This window comes from Rhinopithecus roxellana, chromosome 4 (genome assembly GCF_007565055.1).
Source record: "Rhinopithecus roxellana isolate Shanxi Qingling chromosome 4, ASM756505v1, whole genome shotgun sequence".
NCBI lineage: Eukaryota > Metazoa > Chordata > Mammalia > Primates > Cercopithecidae > Rhinopithecus > Rhinopithecus roxellana.
In genome coordinates, this window is record NC_044552.1 from 120648582 (window position 1) to 120664741 (window position 16160).

Genomic DNA, 16160 nt, shown 5'->3' on the forward strand with positions numbered 1-16160 from the left:
AATTTCTATGACTTAGACCTCAATCAAAGTCCCAGGGAGATATTTATTTAATAAAATAGTTAGGAGTGCTGACTGGGTAGCCAAACTGCCCGAGTTCAATTTCAACACCGCTACTTTCTACTTGTATAGCAAGCTACTCAACCACTCCATACCTGTCTGCTCCTCTATACAATACTCACCCCTGCTGGTATCTAGTTAATAACAGTATTTATTTTTAAAGGTTTCTGTGAGGATTAGTGATTTAATACACTTTAAACACTTAGGACTGTGCCAGCTACATAATTAACCATTGATAAATGTTAGCCACCTTTTTTTTTTTTTGGTGAGATGGAGTCTCACTCTGTCACCCAGGCTGGAGTGCAGTGGTGCGATCTCGGCTCGCTGCAATGTCCATCTCCCAAGTTCAAGCAATTCTCCTGCCTCACCTTCCCAAGTAGCTGGGACTACAGATGCGTGCCACCGTGCCCGGCTAATTTTTTGTATCTTTTTTTTTTAGTAGAGAGGGGTTTCACCATGTTAGGCAGGATGGTCTCGATCTCCTGACCTTGTGATCTGCCCACCTCAGCCTCCCAAAATGCTAGGATTACAGGTGTGAGCCACCATGCCCTGCCAAATGTTAGCTATCTTAATTCCTGTGCTATTTCTATTTGCTTTGGTCCAAGATTTACTGGTGGCATGTGGATCAATCCCAAATGCTACGCCACTTTCCCTGTGATTCATGATGATGACCCATACCCCATGATATACCACTGCCCCTAATAAAACGAATTCATTTTTCACTTCCCCAACCTCCCACATACCAAAGGTACAAGGTTTGACAATTTTGCATATAGTTTGAAATATTACTCTTCCTTGCATGCATCGTGCATGTTCACATCACAAAGCGGAATGGCTCTAAAAACCAAGTATTATGGCTTCAGATGACCAATAACAGATGTTAAAATAAATTCCTGATTTAGTTTAAAAACTCTCAAATGCTTTCAATATTTGTATGATTTTTAAAAGAGACATTTTTCAAATATGAGTTACAAAAACAAAATCCATATTCAAAGTACATTCTGCATAGGGATTTAAAAGAAAATTAGCCGGGCATGGTGGCTCATGCCTGTAATTCCAGCACTTTGGGAGGCCAAGATGAGAGGATCACTTGGGGCCAGGAATTTGAGACCGGCCTGGGCAATATAGTGAGACCTTGTCCCTACAAAAAAAAATTAATTAGCTGAGTATAGTGGTGCATCTGTAGTCCCAGCTACTTGGGAGGCTGAAGTGGGACGATCACTTGAGTCTGTGAGGTGGAGGTTGCAGTGAGCCAAGATTGAGCCATTGCATTTCAGCCTGGGCAACAGAGTGAGACCTTGTCTCAAAAATAAATAAATAAAATAAAATAAATCAATTTTGTGTTATCTTTTTAGAAAATGAGTTTAAAAATAATAAAAGTCTTCTGTTTGTCATCACAGAGTAGGCCATTTCTCCATAACTGCTATGTAAAATATAAAATGTAGAAAATGAACTCGTAAAAAATAAAATAATTATACTGTTTATCACCACATAATTGCTATATAAAATTATGAAATACATATTAATTCAAGTGTCTTATTCTAACTCACAAACTTTCTGTTGCACATAATGGGCCATTTCAAGCCTTTGATGTTTAATTACTATTTAATGATAGACTGCTAATTCCAAACCAGTTCACAAGGTTGAAACTGTTTCTTGGATCAGTTCAGCATCCACTGCAATTTTAACTACCCTGAATTACTAATTTAGTGTCATCATAGATATGCTAAATGAATTATTTCACTCACTATTGAGCATAAGCTAAGTGCATTGGAAATCCATATTTCCCAATATCCAAAAGAAATAAGAAAGTGAGAAAAAGTTACAGATTTTTAAGAGCATTCACAAAACTTCAGAATGAATTAGTGCAAGTAACTACAACTCTCTAATTTCTAGGCAATACTTTATTTCATTAAACATGGAATCTTTGAAATATTCCTTTAACACAGAATAGTTTTATGTATCCCAACTTGTCCCATACTGATCAGAAAGCGACAATCATGAATGCCTAAAGAAACCCTTTAAAAGTCGGGATGACCTTTCCAGAATGTACACTCCCATTTTGTGCATAATTATTCTACATGGCAAACAAAAAGACCATGATTATTTTATAAAACCACATCTGTCTAGATAAAGCAAACCGTATTTTTATGTCACTCCATAATATTAAGCAACATGATTAAGTATTCACATCTGTTATCCTTTTATTCTTCTCCTTTATCATCAACTAAAAAGAAAACATGAAAGAAGTGAATTGATCTTTAACCAGAGGAAAAAGGAAAATACCCCACCTTTGGCTTATCAGCACTGGCAACTATTGCCAAGCTCTGGGCTCAAAAGACTTTATAATTACCTTCGGTGTAAGGGACAGTAACAACATCCAAATTCCTCCCAACAGACCTTCCATGCAATTTATCTTATTGCCTCCTGGAAACAAGATGTGTACGTTAGGTTTGCAGTGTCAGTGTGATCCTTTCCGTTCTTCAATGTGAGAAATAAGCAGGTAGCAGTATGTATCATGGCTAAAAACTCAGGCTTGTATTAGAATGCCGGGAGTTCAAATCTTCTCATGCCAGGAGTTCAAATCCTCCCACTTACAGAATGTATGACGCTGGGCAAACTATTTCCCTAAACTTCAGCTCTTTTATCTATAAAATAGGTCCACATAAAGGGCTTAGAACAAACCCTGGTACAATGTAAGTCCTCAATAAATAGTAAACAATAAAATTATCATCACAACTTAATCAAGAGTGACAGATACATTCTGCAGCAAAGGCATGAATGATGACTGTATTTGTGTGACTGGATAAGGGGCTTTCTGTTTGTTACTTTCAGTCAGAGGAGACAGTATTAGAGAAATAAATGAGGCCAGGATTCAGTTCTTAGAAGCGTAGAATAAGTCCTATTTTGGCTCCCTTCTCCTCCCGTTAGAGACAGCCGCATTTTCTTGTGCAGCACAGTGCCAGCCACATCCCTGAGACACAATGGTGAAGGTGAAGGCCAGAGTCAATGAATTTGTCTATGCTGGGTGCCTGGTCACTAGGGCTGCTTTTAACTCTGGTAAAGTGCATATTGTTGTCATCAATGACCCCTTCATTGACCTCAACTACCTGACCTACATGCTCCAGTATGATTCCACCCGTGGCAAGTTTCATGGCACCATCAAGGCTGAGAACGGGAAGCTTGTCATCAATAGAAATCCCATCACCATCTTCGGGAGTAAGATCCCACCAAAATCAACGGGGCGATGCTGGCACTGAGTACGTTGTGGAGTCCACCAGCATCTTCACTGCCATGGAGAAGACTGGGGCTTATTTGCAGGGAGGAGCCAAAAGGGTCATGATCTCTGCCTCCTCTACTGAAGCCATCATGTTCATGATGAAAGTGAATTATGAGAAGTATGACAACAGCCTCAAGATAATCAGTAATGCCTCCTGTACCACCAACTGCTTAGCACCCTTGGCCAAGGTCATCCATGACAACTCTGGTATTGTGGAAAGATTCATGATGATAGTCCATGTCATCACTACCACCCAGAAAACTGTGGATGGCCCCTTCAGGAAACTGTGGCCTGATGGTCACAGGGCTCTCCAGAACATCATACCTGCATCTACTAGCACTGCAAAGGCAATGGTCAAGGTCATCCCTGAGCTGAACAAGAAGCTCACTGGCATGGCCTCCTGTGTCCCCACCACCAATATGTTGGTCGTGGACCTGACCTGCCATCTAGAAAAGCTGCCAAATATCATATCAAGAAGGTGGTGAAGCGGGCTTCAGAGGACCCTATCGAGGGCATCCTGGGCTACACTGAGCACCAGATTGTCTCCTCCGATTTCAACAGTGACACACAGTCTTCCACCTTTGATGCTGGGGCCAGCATTACCCTCAAAGACCACTTTGTCAAGCTCATTTCCTGGTATGACAATAAATTTGGCTACAGCAACAGGGTGGTGGACCTCATGGCCCACATGGCTTCCAAGGAGTAAGGCCCCCGGACCACCAGCCCCAGCGAGAGTCCAAGAGGAAGAAAGAGATCCTCAGCTGCTGGGGAGTCCCTGCCACACTCAGACCTCACAACACTGAGGATCTCCCCTCTTCACAATTTCCATGCAGACCACTTGAAAAGGGAGGGGCCTAGTGAGCTCCACCTTGTCATGTTCTATTAGTAAAATCCCCTGCGCTCAGTCAAAAAAAAAAAAAAAAAAAAAAAGTCCTAGTTTATTGAGCAGCCATTATTTTTTAAACCAGGCATGTAAATAATAAAAATAATTCAAGCAGTGAGGGTGGAGGATGCAGTCAATGAAGAAGAGATTGCTATGCTCAGTAAGAAATCAATTGTAATAGGTTGGGCGCAAAGGCTCACGCCTGTAATCTCAGCACTTTAGGAGGTCAAGGTAGGTGGATTACCTGAGGTCAGGAGTTCACGACCAGCTTGGCCAACATGGTGAAACCCCGTCTCTATTAAAAATACAAAAATTAGCTGGGTGTGGTGGCGGGTGCCTGTAGTCCCAGCTACTCAGGAGGCTGAGGCAGGAGAATTGCTTGAACCTGGGAGGCGGATGTTGCAGTGAACTGAGATCACGTCACTGCACTCCAGCCTGAGAGACAGAGAGAGACTCCATCTCAAAAAAAATAGATAAATAAAAAGAAATCAATTGTAATAATTTAAACTAGAGAAGCTTAGGACCTGAACTAAGGTAATGGAAGGAATTTACATTGTAAAAACCTTGATTCAACTCCAACACTCAAGTTATTAGATTCTGGGTTTTTAGCCTTAAGCCTGCAAAGAGGGTTGATCTGTTTTATGGAGTAGGAAAAAAAGCATTGCCCATATTAAGGCTCATTTTAGCTAGAGTTTGTATCCTAAAAAGATAACCAAATATTAACCAACTTTATAATTAATTTAAGACCAGTACTCAATAGTTTTTTTTTAATAATACGAATAATAAGACTAGGGCAATAAAGTGATGTTTTTGTTATGTATTCTGTAAAATTAGAATAAGAATGGTACCCACCTTATCATGTTATTGTAAGAATTCAATTAATATATGTAGAATGTCAATACCTGACACATCCTAAGTAGTTTTAGTTAGTAATAATAGTAATGGTAGCAGTGTTGTTTAGAGTATTATGAACCAGATAAGCCCATATCTAAATATTAGTTTTCTGACAACCTCAACTCTTCAGAAGTTAGAAAAAGGGCAGCAGGTTACCATAGATTTTATCTTAGCACTCCTTCCTTTAAGACCTTTATTCTTTTTTTATTTAACATGTGATTCTTAGGAAGCTTCTAAATTATCCTACAACTTAGTAAAATTGACAGACTAAAGGAGTGCTAAACATGAAAACTAAGGGTCTGATGCTTCAGAAATGGATAGGAAAGCTGAAAACCAAACGCCACAGGGAAAGAAACATTTGTTAGTTTCAGTTGCTTAGTGTACATTAATTCATTTAATCCTCATAACAGTTCTTGAAGATAGTGAGAATTCTATCCATTTTCCAGATGGCAAGCCTGAGATGCTGAGCAACTAAGTAAGGAGCCCGTATGTAAAGAGAGCCTTTGACATAAGTCGCTCCGCCTTAGAAAAAGACTCCATCACGTTTCATAGGGCACCTTGCCAACAAGGACAAGATGTTTTGCTGAATAAATAAATAAATAATAAAGGCTGCATCCAACCAGATAAGGACATAAAGCATACTATTCTACTATCAGTCCTCACCAGAGGACTATGGCCATATAAAGAGCTAAGAAATTTGTAAACAACTCCATGGGGCACCTTTCCCAAGCTTCTCCCTCTGTGCTATCTCTTTCCTACTTACTGGTTCCTAGGAGCTCTTCTTTTCAGTCTTCCAGCCAAAAAGCTGGGGCTTTATTTACCCCTTTCTCTGCCACCTACTTCCTGCCGCTGCTTCCACACTAAGTGGTGGGAGGATGGAGATAGAAAAACAGCAAGAAGGTTTGTTCTGCCATCTTGGGACCAGACTTCCTCAAATCAAAGTTCTCTTCCTTCAGAATTTAAAGCCTCTGAGAGCGTTCACTGCCACCATTGTCACTAACAAGAGGCCACTTTCATGCTCTTTGAGTCTGAACTAAATGGCGTCTGCGGCTGTGTGTTTATGACAAGGTGCTCTCTCAGGTCTCAAGCTGCCTTGAGTCTAAGTCAGAAGATACCAGAGGAAAAAATGAACAAATTCCGGTCTTCCTCCCACTACATCTGCTATTATTTATTTTTTAGATTCCTCAAATATCTGCTTTATGTATTCTGTCCAGGATACATACTTTCATTCAGTGAGAGAGACAGAGTAAAATGTATTTTAAACGACTCTCATCCTATTTACCCCTATTCCAAAATATGGCAATAAAGAACTATGCTTCCATGATGTATTTTAGTGTTGTTAAATGATGCTAAATTTTCATTTTAGAGAGCAGAAAACATGTGAATATTCATCAAGTACAACCAGGTACAACAGTAATTAAACTATCCCCCCAAAATACTTCCTATGCAATAAATTATATATTTTTTTAGAGAGGGGATCTCACTCTGTTGCTTAGACTAGTCTCAAACTCCTGACCTCAAGTGATCCTCCTGCCTTGGCTCCCAAAGTGCTGGGATTACAGGCGTGAACCACCACACCCAGTCCCCATGCAATAAATATTTCATGAAGAATGACAGGTGGCCTATTTGGAGGTGGGAGGCAAATCATCAGGAGTTCATAATTAAATTATTTTCAATTGTCAAAATTTAGTTCAATGGCTGTTAAAAAAATTATAATATTAGTGATTAACCTGTATACTTTGTCCTTATAAAATGTCAAGTTGTTATAATTGTGTTATTAATTATTATTATTTTCTGGTGCCCTGGTGATCTTCCTGAGAAATAAATTTCCAGATAATTTAATATGTGATTTCTGTGACATAAAATTTTGATTACTGGAAATGGCAAATTGCTAAATGTCACCCTAGTTTAAAAAAATAGTTTAATGGTCAAAATACAGTATTTCACCTTGTTATATAATCAGTAATACTACAGTTATTTTCACAGTAGGATTTGTTAATGCACTGAAATCCTCTAAGCTGGTGACCTTGATACATAAAATAATGTATTGTTAAAGTCACAGCTCAGTCAATAAATGCTTCTAGGCGCCCCCTTTACCAACAAATAACAATGTTTGGTTTTGAGTCACAGAGCAGGACATTGACATTTTGAGTTCTGGAGCAAGATTATGAGAAAGAGGCCGAGGAGATCTGAGGAAAATCTTCCTCACATACATTTTCCAACTTAGGTAACAGGCAAGAAAGACTAAGAGTTTCCCAGTGGAGAATCATCTGTTTTGACGTACACTTCACCCCCCCTCCCCTTCTTGGTTGATAACACAAAATCTACAAGGTTGATATGCTGAACAACCAGTGGTTCACTCCCCAGATGGCCACTTTGGGATGAAGTCGTCATCTTACCCAGGTATTGAGCATGTCCACTGCCTTGCCAAAGGCATCCTATACCAAACTAAGGACTGGTCAATGGGAGTGGCAGGAGGAAGTTGGATTCAGAGACCTGTCTCAATTCAAGAACACTCTGAGGGGCCTTCTGAGCTACTGAGCTCCCCTTGGGATGGCTGGAGACCTTCCTGTTATTGCACCCGAGTTCAGCCTCTCCTGCTCAACCACCTTCCTTCACTCCCCTTATTGTATTATTGCTGACAACATTCCCCACTAAATCTCCTGCAAATAAACCTCTGTCTATGGAGTCTGCTTCTCAAAATTGGTCTAGGACAGCTGAGCAAGGGAAAGGGACAGGAAAACACATACAAGTTAACAACACTGTATATAAATTAGTTTTTCAGATCACTTTCTTACTTTGCAGAAAGAGATTAAGGCAAACAAAAGGTACTAAATCACATAAGAGAAGGCAGAGTGTAGGAGGAGATGTGAATCTTTTTACTCAGTGATTTAACTCCAAATGAAGTATGTAAGGCAGTTAACAGAAAACCATATGATTATTTATTTTCAGAAAAGTTCATGACATTATTATACGTAACAGTGAAAAATATGAAAACAATCTAAATATCTAAGAATGAGGAATTCATTAAATAACGAAAACATCATATGATGAATTTTCCACTAACCATTAGATTATACATTATTGTTAAGAGACAAGCAGTAAATGAACTTATATAAGATTCCAGTTCTGTTAAAAATTATTATTTATAGATATGTATTTTTAACATAACAATGATTTGTTGGCTATGAAAATACGGATGATTTTTATATTCTATGTATTTTTCTGCTTTATAAATGTTTTTAATGAAACTACATCATTTTATAATCAGAAAAACACAATTTTATTAAAAAGTTTCACAAATATATACCTATACAAAATTCCTTCACTAATAAAAATTACTCAAATGGGAGGTAAAAAGATGTGCTTTTACAAAGGCTTATGTTTTCATGTTTTTTAATTGCTAAAGGCATAGAAGCAATTACTTAGGCAAGATAACACATTTTTAGAATATTTCAATGATTGAAATTCATTATTTGCACAACTTTATCAAAAGAAGATACCTCATTTTGCAGGGCTGAGTAGGAAGTAACTTTATTTTGAAATTGAATCCTTCGAAAATGTGGTCTGTCTGTGTGCATTTTTTAGTTCAAAAGATTCTTTGGTGGATAGAGCTGTTTGAGATTCACAATTTTAAAATACAGAAGAATAAATATCCCAAGTAGCCCATTACTAGACTATATTAGGAATATCAAAAGAAGATGAGCAGGGACTAAATACTTGTGAAATTCTTTTTTATAAGACTGGATAAGCAAATATAAATAAACATACATTTAAACATTGTTCAAAGAAAGTGTAAACTATCAATAAACAAAAAAGGTAGAGAGATGAATGTGTGTTCTTTGTACTCGGGACAAGAGAGTACAGGTGACAAAATATAAATAAATGATGAAAATCAAGTATTATACAGGATTTATGAAAAGAATCATCACTTAATAGAGTCAAACTTACAAAGACAGTACACACAAGCACAATGCTACGAAGTGTACAAGACACAGGGAAAAGAAAATTGCAAAATGTTCTTCAACACAGCCAAATAAGTTTTGCCTGAAGTTTAATCAATGAAAAGACAAAAAGTAACAGTGGATTTAAGAAAAAAAAATAATATAGTTGTATCTTAATATATAACTACTGTTGCTTTTACTAAGGAAATAAATTGGCACCCCCAAAATGGCAAGCAGAATCAAGAAGGGACAGAAAACAGAGTCATGGGGAGAAGGGATTGGGTCCCACTTCACTGAGACCCATAGACGCTGTAACACAACCAGTAGCATTACTAATTCTATCAACCCTAACTAATTGTACATGATCTCAAGGTGATTCCAACAGTACAGGCAGGATAAATATTCATGGAAGTAACTGTGAGTCACACAGAGCAGACCCTTCCTCAGGAATGGCAAAATGGACTGATTTTGACTGGGAAGTGACCTGAGAGACAATGAAGCACCTCACACATAATCACAAATCCCACCTTGAAAAATGGAATTTTAAAACTACATTTTAGAACAATGGCAATACATTTGCATTTCTAATATTTTTTAAATTGGCTTAGCTAGAAAAATTTGGTTCATGGCTAAAAAATAATATATAAGGTAGGAGAAGGGTTATATCTTATCCAGTTTCATATAAAAGCAATTTAGCAATTTTGTAGAACACCACAGAGTATTAGCAGATTAAAGTCACTTTTACATACATGATAACTTTGAGAAGTTAGTAAATCCAGATTAATGACAAAAATTGATTTTGATCACTAAAACTGTGTAGCTATTTCTAGGTTGCTTGTCACTTCTAAACTTTCAGGCCTCTCAATTTGCCTTCTATGGAGTGTTTTTTCTTTTTCCTTCCAAAAGTTGGAAATATATAAATACCCATGAAATATCTACCATGCCAAGATACTAAAATAGGATATATAAAATAAGGTGACTGGTTGTTATTCAAAATTATTTATTATACACATGCAATGTGCCAAACACTTTTCTTGACACTGTGACTATGACAATGAACAAAATAGATAATTCCTGCTGCCATGGTGCTATGTTCATGGAGCTATGATGGGGTTCACATAAGCAGGTGAAATACATAGTATACTAGCTACGAATGAGTGATAAGAGGAAATAAGCGTAAAAGAAACATAGGGATTATCAGTAAGATTGACTTTTAGATTGGCAGACAAGGAAGTTGTACAAATGCATATCTAAGTCTCAGCTCCAGAATTTTCTCTAGAACCTTTAGGATGTAGTTAAAACTAAGAGTTATACAAAAACCGAGCCCTATGAGAGGCCAATCCTCGTGAAGGCCATATAAAGAGCTGCTTCATATATACTCAGGGTGTTCTGCTTGAGCTTTCTGCTAATTGAAAATTAGCACATATTCACTACCTGAATTCAAAATAGTCTACAAATCTATAGTAATCAAAATAGCATGGTACAGGCATGAAAACAGACACAACAAGAGGAACAGAATAGAGAGCCCAGAAATAAATCCAGGCTTTTCCAGCCAACTCATTTGCAACAAAAGTGCCAAGAACACACAGTGAGGAAAGGACTGTCTCTTCAATAAATGGTGTTGGAAAAACTGAATACCCACATGCAAAAGAATGAAAATAGACTCTTATCTCACACCATATACAAAACTCAACTCAAACTGGAGTAAAGACTTAAATGTAAAACCTGAAGCTATGAAACTACTGAAACAAAACATAGGGGAAAAGCTCTATTACATTGGTCTGGACAATGATTTTTTTGAACATGACCCCCAAAGCACAGGCAACAAAAGCAAAAAGAGACAAGCAGTATTACATCAAAGTAAAAAGCTTCTGCACAATAAAGTAAACAATCAACAGAGTGAAGAAACAACCAATGCAATGGGAGAAAATATTCGCAAACTATACACCTGATAAAGGGTTAATAGCCAAAATATTTAAGGGGCTCAAGTCAGGAAAATGAAAAACCCAATTTAAAAATGGGCAAAGGACCTAAATAAATACTTATCAAAATAAGACATACAAATATCCAACTGGTATACGAAAAAAAAATGCTCAATGTCACTAATTATCAGGAAAATGCAAATAAAAATCACAATGAGAGATCACCTCTTTATGGAGTGATATTGTTCTGCCTTTACACATGTCATTCCCATGCCTTGGTGTCACAGGGACATTCACAAAAGGCAAGTGAAATTGTAATTACAGCAACACTTGCCCCCACTGAAATATCTGGTAATTGTGTTCTGCAGCAAACTGAAGTTTGGTAAATGTGTATAAGAAAATCCTGTTAGAGTGGCTATTATCAAAAAGACAAAAGATAAGTATTGGCGAGGATGTGAATGACCCACCTTGCACACTGTTGATGGGAATAAAAATTAGTACAATCATTATGGAAAACAATATAGAAGTTCCTCAAAAAAATTGCCATGTTGTTAAAAATGGCAAGATTTCCTTCTTTTTTGTGGCTGAATAGTGTTTCATTGTGTATCTATATGACAGTTTCTTTATCCATTTGTTCACTGATGGACTCAGGTGGATTCCATTTTTTGGCTATTAGGAATAATCCTGCAGTGAACATGAAAGTGCAAATAACTCTGACATACTGATTTCATTTTCTTTGGATATATATGTATATACTCATTACCTCACATATTACAAATAGAACTACCATACAATCCAGCAATCCCATAGTGGATATAATCACTCACATCAAATTTTTATTAATTAATTTATTTATTTATTTATTTTTTGAGATGGAGTCTCACTCTGTCTGCCAGGCTGCAGTGTAGTGGCACGATCTCGGCTCACTGCAACTTCCGCCTCCTGGGTTTAAGCATTTCTCCTGCCTCAGCCTATGGAGTAGCTTGGATTACAGGCGCCTGCCACCACGCCCGGCTAATTTTTGTATTTTTAGTAGAGACAGGGTTTCACTATGTTGGCCAGACTGGTCTTGAACTCCTGACCTCAAGTGATCTGCCTGCCTCAGCCTCCCAAAGTGCTAGGATTACAGGCGTGAGCCACCGTGCCCGGCCCAAAAATTTTTATAAAGCAAAAATTAAAAGAATGATTTTTGAAATTATGTCATTCTATCATTATCAGCAAAACCATTGGAGGTGAATTTCCACTTTAAACAGGGTAATATATTCAATCTTTGCTTGATTATTCATCACAAATATTGTAATGTATCCTCTAAAACATAATTGATGCTTTTAAGAAAGCAACTCTAGGCTGGGCACAGTGGCGCATGCCTGTAATCCCAGAACTTTGGGAGGCCGAGCGGGTGGTCGCGAGTTCGAGACCAGCCTGGCCAACATGGCAAAACCCCGTCTCTACTCAAAACAAAAAAATTAGCTGGGCATGGTGGCACATGCCTGTAATCCTAGCTACTCAGGAGGTGGAGGTTGCAGTGAGCCAAGATCATGCCACTGCACTCCAGCCTGGGTGACAGAGTGAAATTCTGTTTCAGAAAAAAAAAGAGCAATTCTAGGTTCCTTATAATGCAGTGATTCTTGGGTGTTATGGAAGTGAGATCCTACCACTGCTATCTACAGAACATAGATACTAGGTCAGCACATAAGCCCCTTGTAATGCAGGGTCACCACTTGCTTCTCTAGTAGGAAAATTATTCCTGACAGTGCTTCATTGCTGCTCCTCCAGAGTTAAAAATTATCTGAGGCTAGGCATGGTGGCTCATGCCTGTAGTTCCAGCACTTTCGGAGGCCGAGGCAGGTGGATCATCTGAGGTCGGGAGTTCGAGACCAACCTGGCCAACATGGCGAAACCCTGTCCCTACTAAAAATACAAAAATTAGCGGGGCGTAGTGGCTCACGTCTGTAATCCCAGCCACTTGGGAGGCTGAGGCACTAGAATTGCTTCAACTTGGGAGGCGGAGGTTGCAGTGAGTCCAGATCATGCCATTGCACTCCAGGCCTGGGCAACAGAGCAAGACTCTGTCTCAAAAAAAAAAAACTCTGAAACTTTACTACCTGGTGGTAGGTTAGAATGAATACATGAAATATATTTACATGGTATATAACTGTGTTTATTTTACAAATATTATATGATATTACATCAATATTACATATGTAATAAAGCCAAGTATTTAAACATATTTCATCTTGACATTAAGACCAAACATGAATAGTTGTTTAATTAACATTAATTAATAGTATGTTACGATAGCATTATGTTGTGGATTGCCTAGATTTTTCACTATTCCCTGAACGTAGTTTATGCTTTTCCACTGCTCTGCCTTTGTTCATGTCATCCCCGTGCCCTGGTGTGACAGAGACAGTCACAAAAGGCAAGTGAAATTGTAATTACAACAAACCTCATCCACATTCAAATATCTGGTAACTGTGTCCTTCGACAAACTGAAATGTGGTAAATGTGCATAAGAAAACGGTGATCAGCAAACCGCCATGGCCTATGTGTACCTATGTAACAAACCTGCATGTTCTGCACATGTAGCCAGAACTTAAAGTAAAATTTAAAAAAGAGAGAATATGAGGCCACTTACTAAACTTATAATTGCCATTTTAAAACAATTTATTAAGTGTCAGAATTTCTAAATGTTTTCTGTATAGTTACCTCATTTAATCTTTATAATACCCCTAAGATATAGGTTCTGTTTATATCCCCATTTCACAGGTGAGGAAACTGACGCACAAAAAAAATTTATCTTGCTGAAGGTCACACAAGAAGTAAATGGTAAAGCTTGGAGTAATATTTAAGGAGTTTGACTCCAGGGCTGTGCACTAACCACTGCGCTGTGTTGCCTCTTTCATGTGGAGTATTTGTCATCTCAAAAATGCTGGAGCTGTTGCGAAGATATCAATTTTGCTACATTCTCAGTGGAAATTTTTACCATCCTACCCTATTCACCCAGCTACAGAGAAGAAAAACAATGCCTCTGGTAGAGGCGAAGAGGCACAGTTCTACTGACTAAAATCCTTCATATGTTGAATAAGTCCTCTAAAAACACTTAATAATAAAATTTCATAAATGGTAGATAATACACATGTATCTTGTTTTATTGTATGTATTTTTGCAAAAAAAGATACATTCATCTTTTTTGCATTTTTATTATAAAATATTATATGGGCAGAAACTCACAAAAAGAATGAAGAAAACAAGTATCACCATTTCTCAATTCAGAGATAATCTAATTTAATGTCATAGGTTCTCTAATTCTATATATGATTTTACATAAATCAGAGATGTCAAAAAATATGAGCTCTCCATGTCACTTACAGATGACAAAAACATACTGGTAGATATATAAAAAAAAGTCACCAAGATACAATTTTTCATCAGTAATGTTAGTAAAATAATGTATAATTCAATATTAGTAAAATGTGGCAGTATAAGGATTATTTTAAGTTGATGAAAGAGTAAGTTAGTACAGCAATGTCGTTAACAGGAATCTTTCCAATGGAAATTATTAGAGATGAATGCAATTACATATGCACCTAGATGCTCATTTCAGTGTTATTTTAAACAATGGCAAAGATTCAGAAATATCTTAAATGTTTTAAATTGCTTAATAACAGAGGAAATGGTTAAATACAATCTGGTGTGTGGATATATATTCACATAGAAAAATAATACAATTATTACAATTTTTATTCTTATTTATTTTGATATGATGAGATATGAAACAAAATTTGAGCCAGGACTCTTTTTAAATGCCTGTTTTTCATAGACTCTCGGGCCCTTCAGCTAATAGATCCTTGAAGGATCTTCAAAGATCCTGGAAGGACCTTTGAAGGTCCAAAATCCTGTGTGTTTTTGGACATGTCTCAATCCGCAGAGGACATCCCATTTAGGGAAGCCTCAGGAACTTACACATTTTCCCCACTGACTACCCCTAATCCCAATAACTGTAATTGAACTGAGCAAATATTTTTAATGAACATACAGAATCTATAGAAATTTATTTAACTTGAGAGGAATATAATATACACAAAGACCAATTTAAAATCAAGAATACCATTGAGATTTTTTGTAAACATAAAGAACTTTTATGCTTACGATGCTACAATGTTCAAATTATAGGTCTTTAATATAACTTTTAAAATTATAAACATACCATTTATTAAAACCTGCTAAAAAAAGAAAAACACATAAAGCCATTTGTATATATTCTCCACATCAATCTTGTAAAATTGCTAAAAAAAACTTTCACACTATTCTGAGCACTTACTGGCCAGAAGTTTGTCATTATTGGACATATTCATACATAGGGCTGCTGTTTAGAGATCAATCATTTCTAATAATGGCAGCTTCAGTGGAATTATTTTAAAATACTATGAATTAGACACTACAACTTCTCTGGGTTGGAACATGTACAAACATAGAGAATCACACAGCCTGGTCAGATAAAAAGTACTTTAAAGAAGGAATAGAAGGAGGAGAAGCAGGACTAGGAGTTAGGCATACCATCTCTTGGGCAGATTGTTGAAACCCTTTGAGTGTCCATTTCCTAATCTGGCAAACGATGATGCTGATATCTATTTAGCCTAGGTGACAGGATTGCTGTGATGACTGAAGCATTTTGTGCATTCTTACACCTACCAGGAGTTAATAATCACTAAAATAGAGCAGGAATCTACTCTGAATCTGTTTCTTCATCTACACACTGTGAAGATGGAACAAATTAAAGGTTTTCAAAATTATTTTTGCAACAGAACTCATTTTTCACGCCAACTCACACAGAACAGTGAAATACAAAACCTATGAAATCAGAGCTATAGTGGAGGATGTGGACATGGGAGCCAGGAGACTCCTCCTCTTCCAACCACTACCCTCAGTGGGCCCCAAGGTAATGCCATGGAACCTAAGAGGCTCTGCAGAGCACCCTCTGCAAACTGCTAGTCTTGAATCTGCAAAACCTGTCATTTAAATTATGGATGTTTCAATAAAAATCAAAGAGTTCTTTATTACCTGCATGCCTGCTCCCACTCCAATAGTCTCTCATTGCTTTGAAAAATTAAATAAAATTACCGGCTGCTGCTATAAAAATTATGATGGCTGATTAAGCGCTAAATTAATTTTCTTAC

At 37.4% G+C, this 16160-nt stretch overlaps 1 pseudogene; it reads left to right on the top strand.

Annotated features, from left to right (window-relative positions):
* Window positions 1-3041: 3041 nt before the first annotated feature.
* On the top strand, window positions 3042-3822 carry LOC104675003 (annotated as a pseudogene).
* Window positions 3823-16160: the final 12338 nt, after the last annotated feature.